Source organism: Pogona vitticeps, chromosome 4, assembly GCF_051106095.1.
Source record: "Pogona vitticeps strain Pit_001003342236 chromosome 4, PviZW2.1, whole genome shotgun sequence".
Classification (NCBI taxonomy): Eukaryota; Metazoa; Chordata; class Lepidosauria; order Squamata; family Agamidae; genus Pogona; species Pogona vitticeps.
In genome coordinates, this window is record NC_135786.1 from 166699514 (window position 1) to 166725811 (window position 26298).

General features: G+C 40.1%; 1 protein-coding gene across 10 annotated transcripts in view; it reads left to right on the forward strand.

Moving 5' to 3' along the window:
• LOC110072917 (uncharacterized) overlaps positions 1-26298 on the forward strand; it is a 303684-nt gene that overhangs the window by 167038 nt on the left and 110348 nt on the right. For 2 of the 10 annotated variants that reach the window (XR_013545242.1, XR_012086782.2), the window contains exon 5: positions 7492-8617. The exons of the other annotated variants lie outside the window; for them this stretch is intronic. The gene's annotated coding sequence lies outside the window, so the exon portion shown is untranslated. Of the gene's footprint in view, positions 1-7491; positions 8618-26298 lie in introns of those variants that run through there. 10 annotated transcript variants of the gene reach the window in all.

A 26298-nucleotide genomic window follows, 5' to 3' on the forward strand; every position in this document is an offset into this window, starting at 1 on the left:
AACCGCATTAATGACGTTTCAGAAATTACATAAAGAATGGATGCTATTAAAAATTGAACAGTGGTCAAAACAGAATGCAAGTAATAGTCAACCCACTGAATAATGATGCAGTGGAATGATGGCGGTCTAGTCATTGCTGCTTGATACCCACCATCCACCTCTAGGCAACTTTAGACACAAATCATATTAAACAACTGTTCAGCTTTATGTGCCTGCATGCACATTTGTTTGTAGCTGCCACCTAATGATTACCGATAGCTGGATTCCTTTAGTTCGTGGCAAAGGGGATAAAAAGCAGGAAGTAATATAGAAGAAAGGCTTTTGACTAGTAGTCAATCAGTCAAATAGGGGCTGAAATAAGGAGAAAGCTGCAGTTGGTGAAACCTTGTCTTGTATGCATTGCTTAGAGGTAACTAGCTTACCAACACAAGCTGTGTAGAACCCATTTGTGTTTCAATAACGCAAAGATTTCAAATTTAAATACACTGGATAATTGTCTTTCGATTGTATGCTAATTTGTTTTGCTTTATAATTATGCCCATTATATATCAGGCTATAGATTTAAGAGGTGTGGATGATTTGGAAAGGGGTGATTGTGGCCTTGTCATTGGCTAGAATGACTAGAATGTATTTTCCAGTGAAAAAAGATACTAACCCACCCACCCCCCACTGTCATTATTATCCTCTGATAACTAGAAATGGCAGGAAGCAAAGCTTTTAGAAATGTTGTGTGGCTAATAGAGAAGGCTGTTAGGTCATATATGGGTGGAAGGTGTACTTCAAATAGTTTGGTTTTGGGGGAAATTGCTTAGAGACCTGTTGCTCAAGGCTGTTTAGTTTTTTCAGGCCTTTTCATTTTTAATTGCCATAGTCAGTTTTCAGTTTCAGTGTCTCCCCACTAAAACACACGTGATGTTAATTCCATCAAGTCTATAAAGATGCTGACCTGGATCCTGAGGCATTTTGATGAAGCAATAACTACCCTGGCTTCTCATCTCTGAGAAGAGGAAAAAGAAAATCCCTTTCATACTCAAGTAATGTAACAAACCAACAAACAATTTTTTTCACAACTGGAAGACCTTGTGAAACTTTTGGCCATTAGTCTTATATGACACTGTATGGTAGCATATTGGTTTAATGTTCACCACTGTTCAAAGTACAAAGCAGGATATGTTACAATTAATGCTCTATGCCCCCATTGCTGTTCATGAAAAACATTCATTTTCAAGACCAAGCAGTTTTTGTGATTGATGTGTAAGATGGTACGTTTGAGGTACATATTTAATAATGGGGCACTGTGGTAAGTAGAGCATGTTTTACGTCCACATTAGCTATCGTGATAATAAGCATGTAGCCACTGCGGAAGACAGCAACTCTGCATCTAGGTCTCTGCTGTCTTTTGGTAGGCACAGTTGCTGTTTTTGGCAGGAGCATCATATTTGGTTTCTCATATGGTTTGTCCCTTGGGCCATCTGGGTCGTGCAGCAAATTTGTTTTGCTTCATCTTATACCAAAGAAAATAATCTCCTGAACAGATATTGTGAGAGGCATCTTAATATGCAGCAGCCCTTTCATAAATTCACGACTTCTATTCACACTGACATCTGCTTCTCTCACTCAGGACCTTTTCCTTTTGCAAAAAAATGGAGAAGGGCAAGCATACAGCCTCTTCTCCCCTTTGTATATAGTTGTATCAAAGCAGTCTCTTTGCTGTGAGGTACTGTGTGCCACATGCCCAAAGAGGGCTGACGAAAGCTTTGCCAGAATTTACCGTTAACTTCTTGCACTGCTGATAAAACTAATTAAATAAAACTAATTTTATCCCTTCCTCAGCCCACCCCAAGCCAGTTTTCTGTGTCATCCATTAGCATTATTTAAGAGACCCTCATGAACACTCTGTGCAGAAAGACCTTTCAGTATTGCCAGAGCAGTGGGGAGCACTCAGAATCTCCAAAGATGTAACAGAAGAGACAAAATGTTTAAGCTTCATGCCTCATCAAGTGCAGTGCCTGAAGCAGAGGTAATTAAAATGCACATGTAGTGGCAGGAATAGACACGTGATTTTCTTATTGGAAATTCAAATGCTCCGATTGGGTAATCCGCCCAGCGTTTGTCTGAAACGTAGCATGTGCAGTAAACACGATGCAAGGAGCTTGTAAAGTCTGGGAAATGTATGTGATTCATCAGCAGGGCTCCATGAGCAGTTATTTTCTCCCCATAACTGTCTTGAATTACTTCCACCAGAGGCTTGCTTGGGCTGCACCATTGCCGTGCTTGTACCTCTTTTAAAAATGAATGGATCAGAGTTCAGCTAATCTGTTGAGTTAGTACATTGCGCAGCTGGGAACTGGCTGCTAGATATGTTTTTAAACAATCATGAAAGAGCAGAAAAACCACGCTACTTGCATTTACAGTGTTTGCAATCTAGATGGACAGAAACAATATATCAACACATTGCAGTTTGACTGTAGATGACTTTCCTTTTGATTTTTGTTTATTAATCGAATGAGTCAATTAAAAGTATGCATCTGTATTAATCTATATTATTCTCCTTTAGGCATCAGGCCACAATCTTATTCTCAATCAAGACCTGTTTTAATGCTTTGACACTTTTTCATGTTTATTCTCTTGTTTGTTTTAATTTGGCTCGCATGCTTAAATGTTTTGTTCTCTGTTGCTGGTTTTAGCTTACTTTTATATTTTGCTTCTTTTAGTCTTTGACCTGGGACCAATGTTTAATCCTGACTAAAGTAAACGTAATCAGTGGGGTTTATGTAAGTGTTGATTTGCCACATTCTCACTGATTTGGTGAATCTGCTGTAGTTGGCACTTCGGCTGTAGGACATAGTTTTATTGTGTTATTTCTGTATTTTAAAATATTTGTGGATATTTTTAAACTGTTGCATGCTATGCAAATAACTTTAACTAGTGGATAGTTTTAAATTGCATTAAATAAGAGTACTTGTCTCTCCTTTGTCAATATCGCAGCTGGCAGCTCTGCCATCTGATTATGAAGCCTGAGTCTAGGTTTCACCTAGTTCATATATTTTATTCTTTATTCAGCAGGTTCTGTGACTCAGATTACCTGTCCTTTCCTTTTGTGTCCCATCCCTTTTTCCCAAAATGATCCTGCTCTCATTTGGATGTTGTGTGGGGGAAAAAGAAGTTAAGGTCCAAAATAAATTTGAGAGAGAAAGTACAAAGTTGAAATTTTCAAAATGAGTAGTTCTGAAAACAGGTCACCACTTTCTTCCTTTTGAGTCACTAAATCCAGTTGTTTGGATGTCCTGATTCCTTCTAAAAATAACGCCCAGTTTCCAGCTACTGTTGTGGCATGGCATGCTGAGGAAATTGTCAAGCGGTTTTGGTGCCATTTTTTAAGATTGTTTTTACTTGTTCTTAGTCATATATATGATCTAGAGAAAAGCTAACACTGACAGTATAATTATCCTCATGGAAGGAATATCCTTCTTTCTGTACCTACCACTCAGGGTTAAACTAAGCAATATTCAAAATACACGTCCTGCAGTTTTAATATCCTTTTCTATTCTATTCTCTAGTGAGTGTTCATGGTAACCAACCTGCATCAAAATTATACAAGTGAGGGAGCTTTAAACCTTCTCACCTGTTTTCCTTTCAAAAACTCTGGTGTGTATGTGTTAAAAGCAAGGAACCCCTCAGTTGGAGCACATGGAGTTTCTTCTGGATAGTTCAGTGGTTTGGGTCTCTGGCTGTGGAGCCACAGGTTGGGAGTTCAATTCCCCACTGTGCCTCCTTGACAAGGGCTGCAGTTGATGGTCCATAGGGTTGATTCCAGCTCTGTGGTTCTAAGATTATAATTTCCCATGTTTATTGGGAGCTGCACTTAAAAAAAATGGGCTTAAACCTTCTGGCCCCATTCTAAACTGGAGTTATGCATACTAATACTAGACTGTAGAGATAAGGATATTCATATTTGTAAATGAATATGAATACTTTCTCTTTTACAGTGTCACTGAAGCCACGTGACCAGTTTCTTACATTGTTTCATATGCAAATTTACTGGTGGGTGATGGTGACTAAGAGCTGTTATCAGTGACCTTTTGGGAGGGATTCTGTTGGTGAGTTTTTAGAAAATGATGTGTTTACATGAGCTGTTACTTGTGAACAGCTTCATATGTGATGAACATCATCCTGTGAAGTAGAGTGAAAGCACTTCCATGTGACTGCTGTGCAATATATAGACTAGCTCTGAGAGACCTAAACTCTGAACAGTCTCTTTTGTTTCAGAGACTGTGGTATGTTAGTGGTGGGGTGCTTGTATTTGAGGCCTTGTTTCCTTCTCTTTTTGTTTCTGATAAGCAACTGACAGCAGCAAGGGCTTGCTCGATGGTTTTGCCAAACTTTTCTTCTCTCCTTCAAATGTAATATCTTTCTTACCAAAGGCTGGTTATAGATAAACTGCGCTAGAGTGGAAAATATATATTGTTTTGGAGCCCATTGATTTACCTGCTTGTTCTTGATCGGTGAGATATTGTGCTCCACTTTATTACCCTCAGAGGAAGTCCCTGCACACACAGTCTTAGACGGCTTACACTTCACTCATCATTGGTTTATAGCACTCAGGAAAGGCACTGGGCAACCCAGTGACACTAAAAGCAACCTAACCAGACACTAACATGGAGTGTGATGTCTGTAGTGATGCAGGCAAGCCTCATTGCAGACTAAGGCTGCTTATTTGGAGTAGTGTGCGGTGCAGATGAAATGCCTCCCTGATGGCTTTACTTGCCAGAATATGTTAGTGGTAATAGCTGCCCTTTTAAAGAGTGAGCAGTGAAGCAGAATAGGCCAGAGTCATGGCTTGGGCCTAGTGAATCTGCAATCTTTGTTAAATCTGAGTTTCAGGGACCAGGGTGGGCAAGGAGAACAAAATGTGAACCAGCTAAGAATAATCTAGAAAAGGCCTTCAGGCAGTGTATAGGTAGAACTGGAAAAAAGGCAAGAAGGTCATTGACCCTGCGCCTTGCTTGCCTTCCAGTCACTGTGGCTTGCTGGGGCGCCATAAGAGGAAGGCGTGTCAGCAGTTCAAGCAGGGTTTAGAGCAGGAGAACCTCAGGTGAAGTGAGGCAAGACAAAGCTTCAGACAAAAGAGGGCAAACCTTCAGCAGAGGTGAGACAGAATAAAACAGAGCTTCAGGGAGGTGAGGCAAGGCTTCAGATAAAGTGAAGAGTGACAGAGCTTCAGGCAGCACAAGGTTCCAAGAGTCTGCAGAATAACTACCCTCGCTGACATGTTGTTCAGACTGGTGAGCCAGGCCTTAAGGCATCAGTTATATAAGGCCAGCAGGAGCCTCATTGGTTCCACGTATCGCCTGATCTGCCTGAACTGCATCAGTCTTCTCAGTGTGGAGTGGTGGTTTCGCAATAATAATAATAATACTAATAATAAAAATCAGGCCAACGTCTCTGCTGCCATTGAGCTAGGCTTTTACAGTTGGAAGGGTAAATGGAAATCTGGGCCCTGCTGGCAGAATTTGCAGTTTGATTGGTGTTTCTGGCATCTTGCTCCTGATTCTGGGTTTAGGAGGTAAATCCAGTTACTTGTCTGTGCCCTAAGGAATGGGATCACCTTTGTTGGCAAGAGGCCTTGAAATTATTAAGGGAGAAGATTATACTCTTTGGTATATATTTGCACACTGTGAAGTATATCCAGTCAGCCTGTCTTACTCAAGAGTGGGTGGTTAAAAAATAATAAAGACTTAAGATGCTTTTATTCCACCAGTCTTCTAGTGTACTCTGCTCATACTATGTATGGTCTTTACTTCATCTTGCAGTTACTTGTCTTTTAAAAGTACTGAAATTTTAGTGTTCTTCATGGCTTCTATGTATTCACACAATGGGTGTTCTGCACCTGTGCAGACAATCCTTCGGAATGTTCCAAAGCCTTAGCTGAATTATGTTATATACTGTATTGTGATTTTGGCCTCTTGTGGGTGCATGACCTTTTTGAGAAATTGAACTGGTTTCTTCCCCCCTACACACACACACTTAATGATATAAAATTTGTAACTACTGTAACTCTCTGTGTTATGGCTAAACACCCTTCCAGAAAAAATGGCAGTCTGGGATACTGAAAAAACTAAACATGCTCAAATCCATAGGGCAAAAATAGTAGCAAGGCCAATTTGGGATATTGCAAATATTGCAAATCCTGTACGATTACCACTGAGAAACAATTCCATCTGTTGGGCTTGGTGTGTAAGCTGTAATGTTTGTAAACAATTTAATACAAACATTAAATTGTTTGATTTCTAAAAATAATGACTTAAAATTTTGACTTGGAAAATTACTGATGCTGCAGTTTTTAACCATGTTTGGAGGTAGATGGAAGACATTCAGTGGAACTTCCTTCTAAATACACCTGTTAAGAATTATGGTGTTAGGAAGTAATAGAAGTGGACATTATTGTAAAATAGATAGACACTAACATTAAATCAGGCATTGTTCCTATCCAGATGTCTCGCAATCCTGATACAGTACTTGCTCCAGTTACATCAAGATCATTCACACTGACTCATCCTTTGTGCTTCCAACACTGTGTGTTTGTAACTGGAGCAGACAGTATAAACTTTGCTCTGCCAAGATGGCTGCTGTCCCAAATTCTAGATTTAGGTTGGCTTAAGATTTTGTTTTGGTGAAAATGCTGCTCTTCTCCATAATATGCAAAGATTACTGTAATCCACTTAGAACAGTTGGTGACCAACAAAGCCGTAGTTCTCAATTAGCCATCATACGTTTCTTACTTTGGTGGGTGTTAGATGACTAGTTGTTGTTTTAAATTATAACAAAAGCTGGGGGGGGGATATTACTAGGCAGCCTATGCTTAGATCTGTACCTTCTTATAATCTTATACAGTAATTAGATTTAGATGTAGATACAAAGTGAGAAAATCTGTTTATTTGTGCATATGGGCAAATCATGAAACTGTTGTATGTTATTTATATATTATTTGTTGTTTACCTTTGTGAGAGATTCTAGGCTTTTCCATAGAGTTGCTTTTGTCCTAATAATATGAGCTCAGCACTATTCTCATACCTCTTGGCAGACTCTGGAGAAGGGTCCACCACCGCCTGCTTGCAGATTCATTGAGCCTATTGCAATGCCATCAGCAGCTTCTGAGAGGAAGAAGATGGTGGAAAAAGATGGAAGAAGTATCCAGGATCAGATCCTGTCAGTCTCCAGCAACACCTCTCTTCCTGAAAATGTCATGGGTCTAACTGTGATAGGGAATAGATTATTAGTCAAAAGCTATCATGGTAGGCATTCAGTGAAAACTTAGAAGGCTATTTTCTGTTCTCTATCATGACTTATTTTGGAATGGTGGAACACAATGGAACAGGAATTATGCAGTCAGAAGGGCATTCAGTGAAAAATATTCATCAGAACAGTTACGTAATGGTTCAATATGCTTTCCACTTACAATCAATATTGGTTTTATGTTGTTTCTTTTAGGTAGTGATTCCTGTTCTTCGCTGTCTCCAGAATGTAGGAGAAGATCAGTGTTGCAGGCAATGAAAGTTGCCAGATGAAGTTAAGACTTTTTTGTCTGCTTTGGTCGACAATAGTTCTGGCAGAATTAAAGCCAGCTAAGTGACTCGCCACACATTATTTCGACAAAGGATGCATCTGGCTCAGTTGTGAACTAGTTTACAGTACTCCCTATTCATTTTTGTTAAAGGTTAACAAAACTGTTTAGACAACTTTAATGGCTGTTCATCAGTCTTTGGCTTGAAGTTGATTAATGGGGCTCATTTCTGCAGTGAATTCTTTAATTGCTCCTTATTTACTAGAGGGAGGAGGCAGGGTATAATTTTGATGAAGACAGCTGTCTGGAGTGTTCATTCACCTTGTAAATTTAGCTGGTTTTGGGATACCTCTCATATATACATATGCCTACTTGCTGTTCTGTATCTTTTCCATACTGGTGTGTCACACTGGAAACATGTAATTATTATTTGCATGGGATATATGAATTGCAGGAATTCCTGCCTTTTATCTATCAAATAACCAAGATGTGCTTTGAAAGGTTGCTGGCCAGCATGTAAATTTCATGTTTAACATACTTCATTCTTCATTTCATTACAAATAAGTAAATTCATGCAGTTGGAAATCAAGTCTTCTGCATTTCCTATCATTTACCCTCTTCTCTTTTTTTCCAGCAACATGATTGCAAGCCCATTTCTTCTTTGAACATAATTTGAACATTTGATTTGATCCAGGACCCACTTGTTTGTCTCTCTGGCAATCCAGGGTACCTGCAAAGCACCACAATTCAAATGAATAAATTTTCTTTGTTTCATCTTTCTTAACTGTTCTTCACACCCATACATAGTGATCCAAAATATAAGAATGTGGATGATCTTGGTCTTGTTCTTCATTGACACAGCCTTACATCTTTTCTAATTCCTTCATTTTTGCGCTTATGAGTGGGAAGGAGGAGAACTGTGGGGGCAGAGAGATAAGCAGAGAGAGCAAACTGGCTTGCTTTTTGGGCCCAGGCCTAATGAAAGGACAAATCAAAAGGGTAAATATTCATCATTTCTTATTCATCTGTGACTCCAGAATTTACGAATCCCATTGTATCACTGGTAGGAGGCAGGACAAGCCTTTCTGCCATGATTAATTTTTTAAGTTCATCCCCATGTCTAGTGTGTGTACTTATATATCAAGGGCAATGATATTGCCTATAGGACTTCTAACTTTCTGAGTCTTCTAGTGCATTAAAGAATGTAAGACCTTGTAAATATAAGTATTTGTAACTTTTTTCAACCTTGAGACCAGTCTAGCTATAATACGAGATGTAAAGAAACATAAGACTTGTCCATGAAAACTCACATTAGAATATAGTAGGTAGTCTTTAAGGTGCCACATATTTTTGCCTTTTTAAAAAAAATTTTTTTGTTTTGTTTTGTTTATTTGGATTTTTCCCGATTTGTTTGCACAAACTAACATGGCTTACCTCTTCTAAAACTGCAGTACTATATTTGTATATAGAGTTTGGGACATTAACATATATTGCAACTGTACCTGCAATCTACTTTTGCTAGCTAGACAATCTTGAGATGTGTTCACTGTTCTGCAGTGCTTCACTGTGAGCAGTCAATGAAATTGGAGGCATACCAGATACTCTGACTAGGGAAGGGTGACTCTTCTTTCTGTTGGATACAAATACAAAGGAGGAATATTGTTTGAAGATTGCCAAAGTGTTTTGAGGGCATGCAAGAATTATGCAGTAGAAAAGATGATATGTGAAATTAAAAAGAATTGAGTCTTTTGATGAGGGAAATATTTATCTGTCAGCATAGGTTAGGTGTTGGTTGTAAAACACTGGTCTGGCAAGTCTAGGGTAAGAGCTGTAGGCATAGTGGAAACTGCAAACCCAAAATATGCTGTAGAATCATCCAGACAGTTCTAAAATGGCATCTTAATATCATTGCAAAAAAAGAGACAGTTTAAAGTATGAAGTTGTTTGCACAGTAAAACAAGTGAGTGCTGAAGTATGAAGAAGAACTAGAGGCCACCATATGGAAGTTAAACAATTATAGGGGTTTGACAAATTGTGTGGAAAAATGTCTTTCTGTTGAAGAAGCAACACGGACAAGAGGCAAAGTGGAAGAGTATGGGAGATAATGAGAGTCTGAGACCGGTGTATTAAGGTTTTGGAAATCACACGAATCTGTTTTCTACAAAAGAAGGTGGGATCGAGGTTTATAATCCATTCTACACTCGATGTACTATGAGTTTATGATCAAATTTTGTTCAAGGAAGAAGTGGGCTTGTAAGTGTGCTATTGAAAAAAGAGAAGAGAGGAAGGCAGAAGACTGACTTCCAACTCCATGAATTCACTTATTTGTCATGAAAGGAAGAATAAAGTTTGTCAAAAGTGAAATTTACGTTCCAGCCAGCAACCTTTAAAAAGACATCTTGACTGATTTGTTAGAGCATTTGTGTTCAAGTCCTTCAGTGAACCACATTCTGGGTCCCTATACCACATTTGCTATTGTGATGCTAAGCCTGCATCTCTGTGCAGCTGCAGATGAATAATGAAGATATGTGTCGATGTAGTTGTCTTGGCCACTGTCTAAAATCTTCTATAGTATAGAGCCTGTAGGAATTCCTATATTCTTTTGCTGTGTGAGACACAAATACAGTAATATGAACTCATTTAAAATGACTGAATAACTACTGTGTGGTTGGTTGTCAAAGAGGAAAAATGGCTGTATTTGGAACTGCACAACAAAGGAGCCTCCGGATTAGGCATGTGCACTGTTTTTCAACTAATGTGCAAAACTGGACTGGATTGGGATATTTGTTCACTCTTGAGGTGGAGCAACACTGTAATGGATCCTTCATGTTCTCTGTGGCATTGACAAAAAGATGGGCAGTGATTTTAATTGTAGAAATGGGAAAGCAAAAATAATGTAATAACTGGAGACGCTGGTGCCAAAATAAAAAGCAAGTGATAGCTGAACTTCCAATAAATCTGAAGAGTAACTGGGACCCTCCAGCCAGTGAAGTTCTAGGGAGGGCTTAGACTGAGGTCACAGCACACCCCTTACAGCCACTCCACAAGCCGTTTCTTGAAGCTCCAACGGTTTTAAGTTTTGGATACATATCTCTTTGGGTAAGCTTTCCTTGCGCAGTCCAGTTACTGGGCCGCACAGGGAAGGAATAATTTTTGATCTTCACAACTTCCAGATAACCTCACCTGGATGACTGAGAATCTTCACAGATACATTTCTGATCTTGTGTGTCGTGCTTATCTTACATTTTTACAGTTTTTATACACTGCTTTGAAATAGTCAGATGTCAATGGTTTATAAGTATTCATAAATAAAATAAATAGAAAGTTGTTGTCTCGTACACTATCATGCTTGTTCTGTGCTCACTTAGGCCTGCAGCTCTGCCCACTCTAGGTCTCATAACGACTTGCCGCTGGCTGAAGCTCATCAATTCCTTTTGCTGTGGGTCAGTGGGCCTTCATAGGAAAATCTTTTCTCTAGTCTATGTAAGCCTAATACTATTCTATCCCAATTCACAGCTGCTCTGGCCATTGGGGGAAAATGGATTCTGACTTCTGCTTTCAGAAGTGGGCCTACCTTAATTATAAGCCTTGATTTGTGCAGCAGATTGACTCAATAAATACTAATGATTCTGGGTTGCTGAAGACCTGTAAGTTTGATCTTCCTATTACTGTTTCTCCTTAAAAGCTGAAATCCAAAATCTGATTTTAACAAAGGGCACTGGCGGGTGGGGAGAGATGAAGGGAAAGACAAGCAGATCCTGGCCACATGTAATCAGCATGTTATTACCATCCTCAGGAAGTGGGAATAGTTTTTTTAAAAAAGAAAATAAAAGAAAGTAGATTGGAGCAGGGAAAGTTAATTATGGTGAAGTATTTGACAGGAAATTACAAAATATAGACAGACAGAAGAAGCACACTTTTAGAACAGGCAAGGAAATCTCCAGTTACTCCATGCTGTGTATTCAAAACCCCCCAAGCAAGAACTGAAAGTAGTGCTTTAAACAAAAGCCATGTTATCTGATAAAGACATTTTGAGCACAAAGGGAAATTTATATATTAGGCCCGCAGTCTTCAAATAAACAGATCATCTTGATTATGCCGTGAATTTAATTGTGGGAAAAAAAACCTTTTTCATTTGAATGACCTGTTGATGCAGTAAAGCCTTCTTATAAACTGTCTTGAGTTTATTTAAAAATTCATGTGCATGAGCCTGCACGCACACACACTGTTCTATTCTTGTAAACATTCTTTATCGCTGTTTTGCAGAAATTGTAAGGTAGACTTATGAATGTAGGCTGAAGCTGATAAATATGTGCATATTTTAAAAGCTGCTATGTGCAGCTGATATAATTCATTTCATCTGGTAGCATATGTAGACAGAGCAGCGGGTTATCCATGTTGAGAGTAAATGTAAACAGAAAAGCAGCATTTTATGGGAGGCGGAATTTCCATGGCTTGGTAGAGTTTTGCCAGACTTATCATGCTGCTATCGTTTCATTGTTAGCTTTGCAGTGTCCTGCTCTTTAACATTCACCATGTCTGTCTTGTTATCCTTCTATAAAGGAGGACAACTCCCTTTCCCATGTTACCTATTTATGAGAGGGATAGGAAGAAATGATGGGTGTCTGCTTTCTATTGATTTGCACTTCTGGTCTGCCTCTGTTTTCTGACCTAGAGAGAACAGTGCCCAGAAGAGATAGTGGGGCAGGAGGAGGAGATGAAGGGCTGTACACACACACTGGTTCTAGTAAGTGGTGTGTGATGTCTATCTTCACATGATTTTCTCCAAATTTACAGCAGCATCCATTGAGTCTATATGTAGAATAATTGAATAATTTAGCTTTAGAGTAAATATGATGATAGATTAATGGACAGAGGTACTAAGATAGCATTGTGATAAGTATTACAGCCTATACCAACAGTGCATCTTTTCAGTGTACCGAAAGTGTTTGGCTAATTTTAAAAAATTAAAAAGAAACTTAAGTGTGCAGTACAGTACATAGGGGACTATCCTTAAATAAGATTGTCTTGTCATGTAGCCAGAGCCAATCCAAAATATTTTCCTGTCCTGAGGATGAGATAATGCCTCTCTCTGCTCCACCTGCAGGAGCTAACTTGACTGGCAGTTGAATGTTACATCAACACTGGTTCTTCACAGGAACCATGGGCTGAAGCAGGGATCTCCAAACGTTTTACTATGAAGGCCACTTTGGATATTTTCAAAGTTTTTGAGGAACAGGAATGTGTGTGTGTGCGTGTGCATACATGTGGCTGTGTGCACACCAACATCCACATGCATGCACACCCACCTGCCCCTGCACATGCAAGCATGGATGCTCCCCACTTACCCCTGCATACACGCACACATGGATGCACACACACCCCTGCATGTGTTTGTGCACACAAGCTCAAGGGCACAGGCCAGACAAAATGGCAATGCAGGCCAGATGTGGCCCACAGGCCATAGTTTGGAGACCCCTGGGCTAAAGGCTAACATAGGGGGTGCATTGCAGATTGTATGAAACATAACAGCTCTGTCCATCAGCTAGGGGGAATAGTCAATGGGATGCCCCATTGTTCAACATCTGCTGCCTCAGGTGATTGTTCTTGACAGTAGGGCTGGCTTTGTGTCCAGGCCAGTATCATCTGCTCTGATCAGGAAGAGTTTCTCTAGGTTTAAGGACATCATGCAGCCATTATGGCCACCAGCATGATTTCATAGTTCAGGCTCTCCCCAGGCCCTGCTTTTACTCTGTTGTCTGTTATGTCATCTTTGCTGACAATTTTACAGCACATGTAGATAAAAGAACTTAAAACCCAGGCTGGAGGGGATTGGAGCATAGGGAATGGAGAAGCATGTGGAAAGAGAGCTGCTCACATTACAGAAATGACTTTGCCTAATGTGACATACTTCCCTTCCTTTGAAACAGTAGGATTTAGAGGCATAAGGGATTTTGAAATGAATGCTACCAAAGTTAATATTATAAATGTCCTAGTCGTAGCTATGAATCAGTAATGCATCATTGTGCTGCTTTGCTGTTCTGGGAAATGTCAGATGATATATTTTTTTTCTGCATTACTGGCTGGACTAAGGATGCAGTTCACCAAGCTATGTTTCTGCATTCCCACCATGTGTTTCAGTGACATCTGTGTGGGCTTCCCTTGCATAGGCAGGTCTCAGTAAAATGAATAGAAATGAATTAATGGAAAGCAAGCTCATGGGCTTCTCTATCCACTTCCTGCTTTATATTGACGGCGCTAGTTCTGAAAACTCTTTAAGGGATGGTATTCTGCAGATGTCCAAATGTGAGAGACAAAAAAAACTACATTCATTCTAGGAAAAAGAAAGATCAGAATGGGAAATGCAGTTTATTAGGTAAGATATAAAAGACAAGGACAGAACCAGGAAGAACTAGAATACATTTGTGTGCTTTGTAGGAATTGTGAGAGTAGTGGAAAAGTCAGTTGTTGCTGATATCTCCTGTGGCTTCCTTTGTTCTATTGTTGGGGAGGAACGGATCTGGGGAGGGCTCATCAGCTGTAGGCTTATGGCCCTTCTGTTTGGGCAGTGGGAGCACCAGAGACCTGAACCCTACTGCTCTTTCCAACAAGTAAGGCTCAGTATGGGGTGTCCTTTGCCAGTGTAAGGGAGGATGTTGGGTAGCTCACTAGATACATTTGGCTCTGCCTCTGGTAATCCCCCCCCCCCTTCACCACGTTTGATGAGTGTTAGTTTCATGGGAAAGGAGGGATAGGCAAAAAACCTATGCACACTTTTCTGAGTGGATATGTTGTTCAGGGAGCTCTAGATCTAAACCGTACTAAACAAATAACCTTGCTTTCCCTCTCTTTCCTGCCTCCAAGCCCATGGGCTATTAAACCTTAACTGACACTCAGCAGCCTTTTCACGACTTCTAAGAACTATTTAGACTTCATCTGCAATGTACCTCCTGGAGGAACAAGTTCCATAATTGGAACAGCCACTTCTGAGGCATTTTTAGTAGCCCTGGTGGAAAGATGGTATTGTTAAGGGGCTTTTTTTGGCATGTAGAAGCTAACTGGAAGAAAATGTACTCTTATTTGGCAAATGTATGTTCTTATAAATAATCTGTGTGAAAACAGATGTTGACTTTTGACACATCAGCAGATGATCCATTGTCAGAGGATGATGGAGAAAGATAATTCTGTGAATAAACTTAGATGACTGAGGCAGCTGCCTCAAGTGGCAGAGAGACAGGAGTCTTGAATTTGCCCCCTCCTCTCACCCTGGGAGGTCACTTTGGCTCTGGAGCACTGCTCTTATGGTGTGTGGCTTTTCAGAGCCAGATAGTTCCAGAATTCTTGATTTCAAGTGACCCTCCTCCCTCAACATCCGTGGCTCAGAGGAAGGACCACTCAAGGCTAGGCGTTTCAGACCTATGTGTATATATAGAACATCAACAGTGTGGGGTCAGAGCATGTGAGGTATTTGAATGTGTCTTAAACATTAAATAAACATCCTCTAATTATGTAGTGGATAAAGTGGTTCCAGGCAGGAACCCACAGAGCAGATAAAGCTAAAAGTCTCCCTCAGTAGACTATCCCCTATTTGTTAGTTTTTCTCAACTGGCACTTTCTGTCTCAATACATTCACTCAAAGACTCTGGGTAATGAGAAATAATAAAATGTTTCTATTCACTTATAGTTCTTCATAGAAAAACAAATAGACTTCCTAATGTGTGAAAAGGTTAACTTGTTGCATCACTGATCTTAGCTGATTAACTAGCTTAACTATTAACTAACTGACTGGTTGCATAGCTGACAGAACATTTCACTCTGTCTACTTCATACAGACCCCATTGCTGGCACTGGCAGAAACATGACTGGAAAAAGGTGAGAAAAAATGTTGAGGTGGAGGGGAAACTATTGGCTGCCACTGGATTGATTGACAGCCAACTCCAGTCTAAAGGGCCCTCTGAGCTAAAATCTCTCAAAGGCATCGTGCACTATATCCAACAAACAGCTGCACTGGCTGGCACTACTCTACACAGAGCTCCCAGAGAAGAAAGGTGGTGGCAATAGTCACAGTGGCATATGATAAGCCATTTTGGATAACAATATCGGGGCTGACAGAAACCATGCTTCTCTTTCCATCTCAGGTGGTAGAGTCCTGCTGGTAAATTCAAATAATGTATTAATTGCTCTTGGGAACTCCAAAATTTGAATGGGTGGTAGTTCTGTTGATGCCCTTGCCTAATTCTTGGAATGCAGACATAACCTAGTGAGCGATACAAGACCTCTTCCCTCTGGTGAAGCGCACAAGGACACCCCGATTATTCTTGATGATGACAGTGGTGATAGAGAAAGGCTTGCAATAAGTCACATCAAATTCCCTGAAAAAAAGAATAGAGAATGAAACTGTCAATATCAACCTACAACCACACTTGAAATATTGTTTACATTTCTGGTCACTAGTCTTAAAAAATAAAATTGTGAAAGGTGTAGAAAAAGGGAACTGAAATCATCAAGGAGCTAGAGCAACTTTAAAAGAAAGATCACTTTTTGGGTGGCTTTTTAGACACATAAAGGACCAACGATAGAGGTGGGGAAAGTAGATAGGAAGAGGTATATTGGAACTTGGGGTCATATGCTGAAGTTTTGGGCCATTGGGACTGGATACTGGAAAGATGCTTAATTCCAAGCTGTCCTTTAGTTAGTGATTTTTTTTTCCTAAGTGGCCCCATTGCAGTTTTTTTCCTGATAGTATCCAGAACACGGTACATCACAAAACAGTTGTATATCAAGGAAGTTAAAACATCTACTGTATGGAAAAGGTGAGACTTGAAAGGCCTTGTGCCACACTCAAAGGAGAACACACCCTTCATCTTTTTGAATCAAAAGTTGTTTGTGTTTAACTAACACAGAGAGCTGGAACTTCACCACTATACTGAGCTATTCGTGTTCAGCGTTGACAGCCTTCTCCAGAGCTTTTGCCAGTATAGTCTCCTGATGAAATACACATTTACCCAGGACAGCCAGGCAAACTGGTGGTCTGCAGGCTTGAATATTGCTGTTATTTCTCATGTATTTTAGAGGAAGAAAAGCTGCCCAAGAATTTTAAAGCAGGAACAAGAGCAGCAACAGGAAAAAAATCCCTGTACTTTGACCTGAATATAGCCAAGCCGAAAATTCACCTCTCCAGCTTGGGTGTGTAATCCTGTGGGAACATGTTCTAACTAGGTTCAAGGGCTCTAGAAGTTTTATTTTGGTGTGGAAATGATGAGCACACATCTGTTTGCATCTATAAACACAACAGGAGGAGGCCTGGTTTTAAATTACCATCCCACCGCTGTGAAACGTTCCTAGTAATCCTATAAAGCTGTCAAGGTCTGATGGGTCCTTAAGGGTTATTGCAATTTTCAACACCCTGCTATCAAATGTCAAAAGAATGTGAGGATTTGGTTACTTCATAAATATTTGAAACTTGATTTTATTGCATTTTAATTTTATATATATATATATATTTTAAAAAAGACGAAGAAAAGGTAAGGCAAAAAGAAGCAGAAACAGCAGTAGCAGCAGCAGCAGAAGCATCATGCAGACAACCTGAAGAAGAAACGGCCATGGAATGCAGTTCTGTTTTCTCCCTCACCATTGCATGAACCATTATTTAAACAACATCTCGTGTGTTTGCCTCCCAGAGAAGAAATAAATAAATTCTTTTTCATCTGTGGCCAGGAGGATTTTCCTTAGAGATCAGGGAGCATTTGTTTGGTTTGGAGTGCACTTCCCTCTATTTTCCCTGCTTCCTCATCTCCTTCCCTCGTAGAGTTAAGAACTATGTCATCCTCACTATTTCATAATGAGGCAGACTGAACAGATAAGTGGCATAAAAGTATGTTTATTGTGTTTATTTGTTTAATCAGATATTTTTATTCAACCCTTCAGCTTCTTTACATTGTTACTTGCAATGGCTAAGGTTTAAAACCAGCTATAAATAGATTAAAATATTAAGAACAACAAAAAGATGATGTAAGAGAGTGAGAGGTATAACAGTTACAGAGAAAATAGATTAAAATGTTGTTCTCTTTCATAAAATCTGACTTGCACATATGAAATTTTCTGCATCTGCTCAGAACATTTGCTTTTTGAGAGGACTCACATTCACTCCACTGTGTGGTCTTGTTTCCTTTCTCTCCGTCACTGTGGCAGCAGTGTTTGTAAAACTTTCCATTTTTACAATAAATTCTCTGCTAAGCATTCTAGTTTCTCCTTTATAAATAATAGTAAATAGTTTCAGATTGTAGGCTAGCCTTTTGTTTCCTGCATGTAGTTAGTTAACTATGTCCCATCAAGTTGGAACCAATGAATAATGGCTCTAATAGGGCTTTCAATGTAAGTGGGATGTTTAAGGAGTAGTTTTGCCAGTTCTACTTCCTCAGTGAGTATTCCTGGCCAAGTGTGGATTTGAAACCTGGCCTCTGGAGTTCTAGTCCATCACTTTATCCTCCACACCACGCTGGGTACTTTTAGAGCAGATGTTCTAATAATTGAGGTGTGTTTTGCTGGTGATGGTGGGTGTAGCTGTTTTTATTTTTCCCTGCTTGGAGCTTATGGCCCTCAAGTGTCTTTAAAAATGTCTGTTGTGCAGGCCTAAAATGCTGCTTTCTGATTATATTCTTGGCATTTTTAATCTAGTAGAGATTGCAAACACTGATTTGCCTTTTACCCCCACAGCATTGCAAAAACAGAGGCTTTTGCTTTTGAGCCCTTGCAGACAGCATGCGTCTAGTGTCATCCACAACCATCAGAAACATTGTTGCACTGAAGTACAGTGGTGCCTCGCTTAACGACGATAAGCCATTCCAGGAAAATCGCTGTTAAGCAAAAACATCGTAAAGCGAAATTAAAAAACCCATTGAAACGCATTGAAAACCGTTCATTGCGTTCCAAGGGGTGAAAAACTCACCGTCCAGCGAAGATCCTCCATACGGTGGCCATTTTCAGTGCCTATATAGTGAGGAATCTGTCCCTAAGCACAGCAGGGAGCCATTTTAAGCACCCGGTGGCCATTTTGAAAACCCGACGATCAGCTGTTTTTGATCGTCGTAAAGCAAAAATCGGTTCCCAAAGCAGGGAACCGATCATCGCTAAGCGAAATTCTCCCATTTAGACCATTGTTTTGCGATCGCAAAAGCATTGTCATAAAGCGGATTCGTCATCATGCAGGGCAATCGTTAAGTGGGGCATGACTGTATACAGAATTAGTGGAAGTATCGAGAGGAGACGTTATATTTGTGATGGCCATGGCAGTGAAATTGTGGTCAGACACTTTACCAGCTAAGTCAAATAGATCCTCAGTTTATTTTCTTTCCAAGCTGAAGAAGAAGAGGAAGAGGAAGAAGAAGAAGAAAGACTAAGTGTATGAAGGTGCTGCATCTTCACTTATTCCATCAGTCTCTCTTTAGTTTGTTTATTTGATTTATATACCATCCCTCTAGTGGGCAACCACTCTGAGTGGTTTACAAATTAAAAACTCAGAACACGACAGGCCCCCAATAGCTATTCATCAATATGGGCTGTTCACTCAAGGGAAGATTCAAGAGTGATGAGCAAAGGAAGGGGAAAGATTCCTGTGTAAGGCAGCTATCCATGCCATAAGAGGGTATCTTCAGAATGTGCACACTCAGAGTGGGGTGGGAACAGATGCATAGAGGTTTTATATGTATGTGGTGGTGTGTATAAATTCCTTCCACGTTCTGGAGAAAAAGAGTGACATATCTGCACAGGGTGTTGAATTTATGTGTAGCAGCTTTGAAAGGACTGCAAATTTTAAAAAATGAAAACTGGTACAAACAGGCTTTGTAAAGGAGCTGTTAAGCAAAGCCAAAAGCCAATGCATTGGCCTCATAAATATGCTTGTGTTTCAGCTATGCCAGTGCTCGTATTCACTTTTTTGTCTCGCCACTGATCTGTTCCAGCTAAAACTAGCTCTTGACAGCCTCTGTTTTATCAGCTAGACCCTTGTATTTAGAGCTGCACTTTGGTTCTTATCTTATTCACTATGGTAGGGCCTCAGACTTTAGGATGCCAGGGCTTTTCTGTTTATACTTGTGATTCCTTTCTCATTCTGTTCTTTCAGTAACTACACTGCTTTGCTGGAAGCTGGAGCTAGAATTGGAGTTTTGTGTATGCTAGCAGGTCAGCTATGTATGCTCAGTTTTATTCTTCTTGTGTATGAAGTGAGTGGCTAGATTCAATAGCTTCTTTGCCTTTTATATTTAGAAGACTAGAGGATGAATTGTGACACCCTGCTCAGTGAATGACATAATTTTCCCGAATTTTCTCTCATTCCCTTTAAATGTTATACAAAAGGTACAAACAGATTAACAAACATTGTGCATGGAGCTGGAGAAATGAGGTAAAAAATCTCATAGGGGAAAAAAAGAGGTTGTATGTAAAATATATTTGTACAGTACAATCAATTGCCAGATTTCTACTAGGAAACAAAAATATATGGTTTCTCCTCACATCTTTTTATGGCTGACCATAGTGATGTTCAGTGTGCACTTAAACTAATACAGTGGTGCCTTGCATAGCGATTACTCCATATAGTGACGAAATCGCTTAGCGACACCGTTTTTGCGATCGCAAAAGCGATCGCTTTGCCATGGTCCCTATGGGAAAAGTTCGCTTTGCGATGATCGCAGGGAAGTGATAGTCTCAAAGCCCCCATTTTCGGCCAGCTGATTGCCGGTTTCAAAATGGCCACCAGGTAAACAAAATGGCTGCCCGCTGTTTTCAGGCATGGATTCCTCGCTTTAGAGTCACCGAAAATGGCGGTGTTATGGAGGATCTTCGCTTAAAGTTGAGTTTTAAGCCCATAGGAGTGCATTAATCACGTTTTAATGCGTTTCTATGGGCTTTTTATTTTCGCTTAGCGATGTTATTGCTTAGCAGCGATTTTTTCTGCACGAATTAATATCGCTAAGCAAGGCACCACTGTAATTGATTTTATATTTCTGTAGTCTTCTGCATAAGGTATTTTGTGTGTCTTCTCTGTGTGTCTTGCCATTCTTATAATTTTTCTGCATTTCATGACAGCACACCTGGAATAAATTTAATGGTTGGCTGAAACCCTATGGCTTAGCATAGTAAGTCCCCACAGAAAGGCAATCTAGAAAAGAAACCAATACAATACAATACAATAAGTACATTAAAAGGTAAAGGTAAAGGCTCCCCTTGACAATTTGTCCAGTCATGTCCGACTCTAGGGGGTGGTGCTCATCTCCGTTTCCAACCCATGGAGCTAACGTTTGCATTTTGCATGCTTTTGAAGGTTGGCAGGAGCTGGGACAAGAACTGGGGGCTCATTCCGACACGTGGATTCGATCTTACGACTGCTGGTCTTCCAACCTTGCAGCACAGAGGCTTCTGCAGTTTAACCCGCAGTGCCACCACATCACTTTAAATAAGTACATTAGGCCCATTGAATCAATGAAGCTGATGAAGGCATAGACTCACAAAATCCTCACTATTCAGTGGACCTACTTTAGTGACAACTGATTCTGCTAAGCAAGTCTGTCTTAAGATTTGACACATGGGCATTTTTCAGTATCTACAAGCAGGGTCAGCTTATGGACAGAAGCAGAGGAGGTATCAACCCAAAATATTAGAAAAGGGGAGAAACCTCAAGGACATGAGTTGCCTATGTGTGTAGGGCAGTAATTCCAAGAACTGAGATACTATATATTTTAAAACATTTCCCATGCCTTGAGAAGAGTGGTGGGAAACCTGAAACCTCCCAGAACTGGTTAGAACACAGCTCTTATAATTTTCCAATGATGGCTGAGGCTGATGGGAACTGGAAACCTACAACATCTGGAAGACCCTACATTTCCCATCCTGACTATAGAAGGTAGTTGGGGATCTAATTCCCTCGTCCAGAACTCGTTGAGTGACTCACTGAGCTCCATGTAGCACTGGGGTCCTTTGTTGGTGGTGTTGTGTCAATCCTGGCAGGAGCCTGGCCGGCCCTTCCCCACCTTCCCATGCAGCCAACCACTAATTGGCTGAGCAGGGAGACTCTCCATCCTGCCTTCATGCTGAAGTGGTCAGCTGCGCAGGGAGCGGGAAAGGGCTGACTGGGATCCTGGGGGGATTGGTGCACCGACCACAATGAAGGACCCCAGCGGGGAGTCTGGTGAGTTGCTGAGCTGATTCTGGGGGAGGGAATTGGGCTTTGCGGGTTGTATCGGTATCCTTGAGATATGAATACAAAGTGCCCATCTCTAACCTGAGATTTTAAGAAGTGTAGTTCTATGGAAAATTGACAAATAACTAATAGATGGTAGGTTTTGGTTGTAAATCTTTGACAAGAAAGCACATCACCATGTAGGAAAATGCATCTGGGAATATAGTGCCCATTTCTAGATTTTTAAAAAATTGGTTCAAGATATGTATTTAAGATTTACCTTATCCTGTGTTCAAACATGATAGAAGTCCAGCTTTTCATATAGCTGTAGGTGCATTGCCATTCTGGGATAGTCAGTTTGGTGCAGTCGACAGAATGACAGATTAGGACGCAGGAGGCCTAGGTTTGAATTCTTGCTCATCAGTAGAACTTCACTGGGGGAGTAGATCTTGCAAAGGTAAAGGTAAAGGTAAAAGTTCCCCTTGACATTTCATCCAGTCATGTCCGTCTCTAGAGTATGGTGCTCATCCCTGTTTCCAAGCCGCAGAGCCAGCATTTGTCTGAAGAGTTTCCGTGGTCACATGGCCAGTGCGACTAGACACGGAACGCCATTACCTTCCCACCGTGGTGGTACCTGTTTATCTACTCACATTTTACATGCTTTCGGACTGCTAGGTTGGCAGGAGCTGGGACAAGCGACGGGAGCTCCAACCTCCAACACCACCACGTCCCTGAACATGTAAAACCACTCCTTAAATATCTCACTTACCATGAAAGGGTTGCTATAAGTTGGTTCTGACTTGACAGTGCATAATAGCATCAACACAGTCATTATACATATAGGTGCAGCAACAACTGTGTAATAGATAATTAAATGTACATAAATATATTTTCTGTCGTTTTATATTATTAATATCTATAGGCAACACATAGTTCAAGTGAGGGTGAAGTACCCTTTGCCCAGACCATGAGCTGCAGTAAAAAAAAAACCTTCTAAACATACTTCCATCTACACCACACCTGATTACAAAATTATTTTTTCCCTTTTGCTGTCTTGAATTGACTGGGTTGTATACAGCTGTGCTCTTCATTCCATAAAGGTTAGGAAACCTCAGCTGTCTATTTTCTTGCAAGCTCATTAGGAAAGTCAATATAAATTTAGCTGTCAGCACTTGTGATTGTGGAAGGTAAAAGCTTTGCCAGAGTCCCATGTTCTGGAAGGCTGAATGAGACAGTCAGACAGTCTCTGTGTATGTAAGCTTTTACATCATTTTCTGATTTCTGGGAATGATTACTGAGGGGCAGCCTGAAAGAGAGGAAATCTCAGCAGGGGAAGAGAAGCAAACATCTAAATGCAGAGATTTTAAGTTTATATATTTAAAGTGACATATTTTGTTACATTTTCTATTTGAAACTCAGCTTTGTGTGAAATAATATAAAGGGATGCACCTGAAACAATGAAGGAAGAAAGGACTCTGTAGGAAAGCTTTTTCTCCAGCTCAAGCGTCTATGCTTTTGTCTCTGGGGAAAGAATGCCTGCCCCTAGTGTGAATACAACAATTAATGTTGTTGTTTAGTCCTTAAGTCATGTTCGACTCTTCGTGACCCCATGGACCAGAGCACTCCAGGCCCTCCTGTCTTCCGCTGCCTCCCGGAGTTGGGTCAAATTCATGTTGGTAACAACAATTAATACTAAGCTGAATTGCATTTAAAAGAAAAATCTTGTTAAAGTAACTAATGAAGGTAGACTTAGAACAGTTTAGCAACATGAGAAATGTAGTAGGGCAAAACTTTATTGTTATGGCATCAAGCCATACAAAATTGAATACAAAACTTCAAAGACTGGCATGCACTACAAAGAGCCATACCAGACATACAAAGGTAAAATATCTATAACATCAGATATAGCAATGTAAGACCAAGGTCTAAGGGTTTAGCTGTCTGTTCTGTCTGTTATAGCATGCCACCCAAAATTTCGCTACCGGTTCTGTAGTAATCCTATTTTGGTCAGTTAACAATTGCTTACAGTAGTCAGAATCCGATTGACCTGCCATATCTATTAAGAGAGGTGTAATATATTTTCCTCGGATCTTATTATGCCTGTTACACCTGAGCATCATGCGCTCGATAGAGTCAATCTCGTAGGGCAAAACTTTAAGTAAAGAAATGCTAGTGAGAGAGCAGTATTCCTATTAGATGTAGAAAGAAGCCTGAAGGCAAATGTGTCCACAACAAGGTACACTAAGTAACTCAGTATGAGAGTGTCTCGTACGGTTTGCACTGCTTCTGTCTTTTAGAGTCCTATCAGCTTCCAGAAAAAGGTCTGGAGGTGGAAAGAAGTTTCTGGAAATTTGGAGATCAATCTGTAACCAGTAAAGCTCTGAGATGTAATGTGATCAGGAGCACCATTTTGGAAAAATGCTTGTGTTGAAGGTCATTCATCATCAGTACCAAGAATTTTCTGTGTACCAGGTGCCAACCCTGACACCAGAACCCACTGAGTGAGAAAGCTTTCTAAAATATGGGGAGTATAAGTGACTTATACTTTTACCTGACTTTTCTTGACTTACTGATTTTCTCATAGATATACTGTCATTTTTGCATGTTTGATTTGTCATGGTGACATTTGAAGTGAGTGTGGTGGTCAACATTCATTCATCTAACAAATGAGGTGAGGAGATAAGCCTTTCTGAAAGCAGTCCTTCCTGGTAAAGCATCTGTATAACAACCTGTGCTTGCTTTCTCATCGCAGAAGTAAACTGTTTTGAGGCTGTCATCATTATCGTGAGTTATCATTAGCCTCTTATCTGCTGCAGAAGATTTTGTAGCTGATCAGCTTTACCAGCATTGCAGTGATGACGATCAGTCCGAAAGCATGCCAAGCAGACAGAAAAATTGAACTAGGAACTGTAGAAACATTATAGAAAAATAGTGTATTAAAGTCCAGCTTTGCAGAGGATTTTATGCATTTGGCACATCAAACAGAAAGACTCAGTTTATGAGTTTCATTCTAATATGTCTATAATGGGAACATACATTTCATTTTGTTCTTACTGAATGATGTAAATACTGATGGGAAACTATTCAGCCAGAGAGGAGATAAGTATTGTCATCATTTATCAAATGGACACAGCAGATGTTGGAACAATGAGTAGGTAAAATAGGAAACAGAAAGGGAACATGAACATCTAGAATTTTGTCTCACTGATGTCTCTGTCTACTTTCCCATTGACCTGAATTTTACCTTTAAAACGGGCTAGCAATTTTGATCACTCATTTCCTCTGGGTGTCATATGCAACATTTTTAATACTTTTATACATGTTGTGGGCCTAGTAGTTAACAAAGAGTCATACTTGATGCAAATTGTCCCTGCATTTATTCTCTTTTTTGGTGATAAATTGCAGACTCAATTTGGCTCAAAAATTAAAGATCAGCTATATATCCAGCAGATTACAATTGCATGAAACTGGATGTTTTGCATCTTTGGGGGAAGAGAGTTGCATGGCCTAATGATTTTCTTCATTCCCATGGAAATCAGCGTGCCTCTGGGAGAGGGTTTGGCAGAACCATCTCTCTGGTGTTAGTTTTCTGTATGCTGGGAGCTTTTTGTTTTCTCTTGTTTGTTGTTTTTTTTAGAGTGAGAGAAGATTGAATTAGATCTCCTGGTTTGTACACTGAAAGAGGATAGTCCAGCTGCATCTGGTGATCTGCTGATAACGTGGCATAGTTAAAGGCAGAACTGGGTTGTATTGAAGTCTGCATTTGACACTAGGAACTTGGAGTGGAAAAAGTGAAGAGTATAAACACAAGATTGCATGGCAGTGTTTTACTCAGGTTAGTGATTTCAGCCTTCTCATGCTAAATGAAAAAACACCAGAACGTGTGTAAATCGCATTTGTGTGTAAATCACAGTATGGGTTACACATCTCTGTCATGTTAGTCAGGCATTTCAGCCAGACAGATTGAGGCATGATGTGAAAGGAGTGCTAAGCTATGATTTAGCTTAAGATGCCGCCTCTTCTGAGGAGTTTAGAGGGGTACATTTTTGCTTTTAAATGAACCAGCATTCCTCATTATGTATGAACTCAGGGGATTCTAGCATCTTCGTGAAATGGACCTGGATCCAGAAATAGATGTGGAGCAAAAGCTGTGACTTGATCAAACCATAGTTAAAACTAACCAGATTTCTCAAAGTTTGGAAAGTCTGGGAACAAATGTAAAGGAGGTGATGGATTTTTAAGCCTTTGAATAAATCCGTAAATATAATGGGACAACAGCAGAAACTGGTAAGTTATGCACTTGTACTAGATGATAACAAGTGATTTTTACTTTATGCATATATAACAAAATAATTTTATAATTGTTTGTTTCTGAAGGTGCAAGAATATACAGCTCCTTCAGTATGAATACTGAAGGTACTAAGATGAGATCATACTTCTGACAGAAGGTGGCTCATTGCCTCCCTCCCTACAAGAATGACATAATTGGAATTACCGCCTCTTTTGTGGCAAGATAATGCATCTGTACCTTCTTAGTTGACCTAGCTAGGAGAGAGGGCAA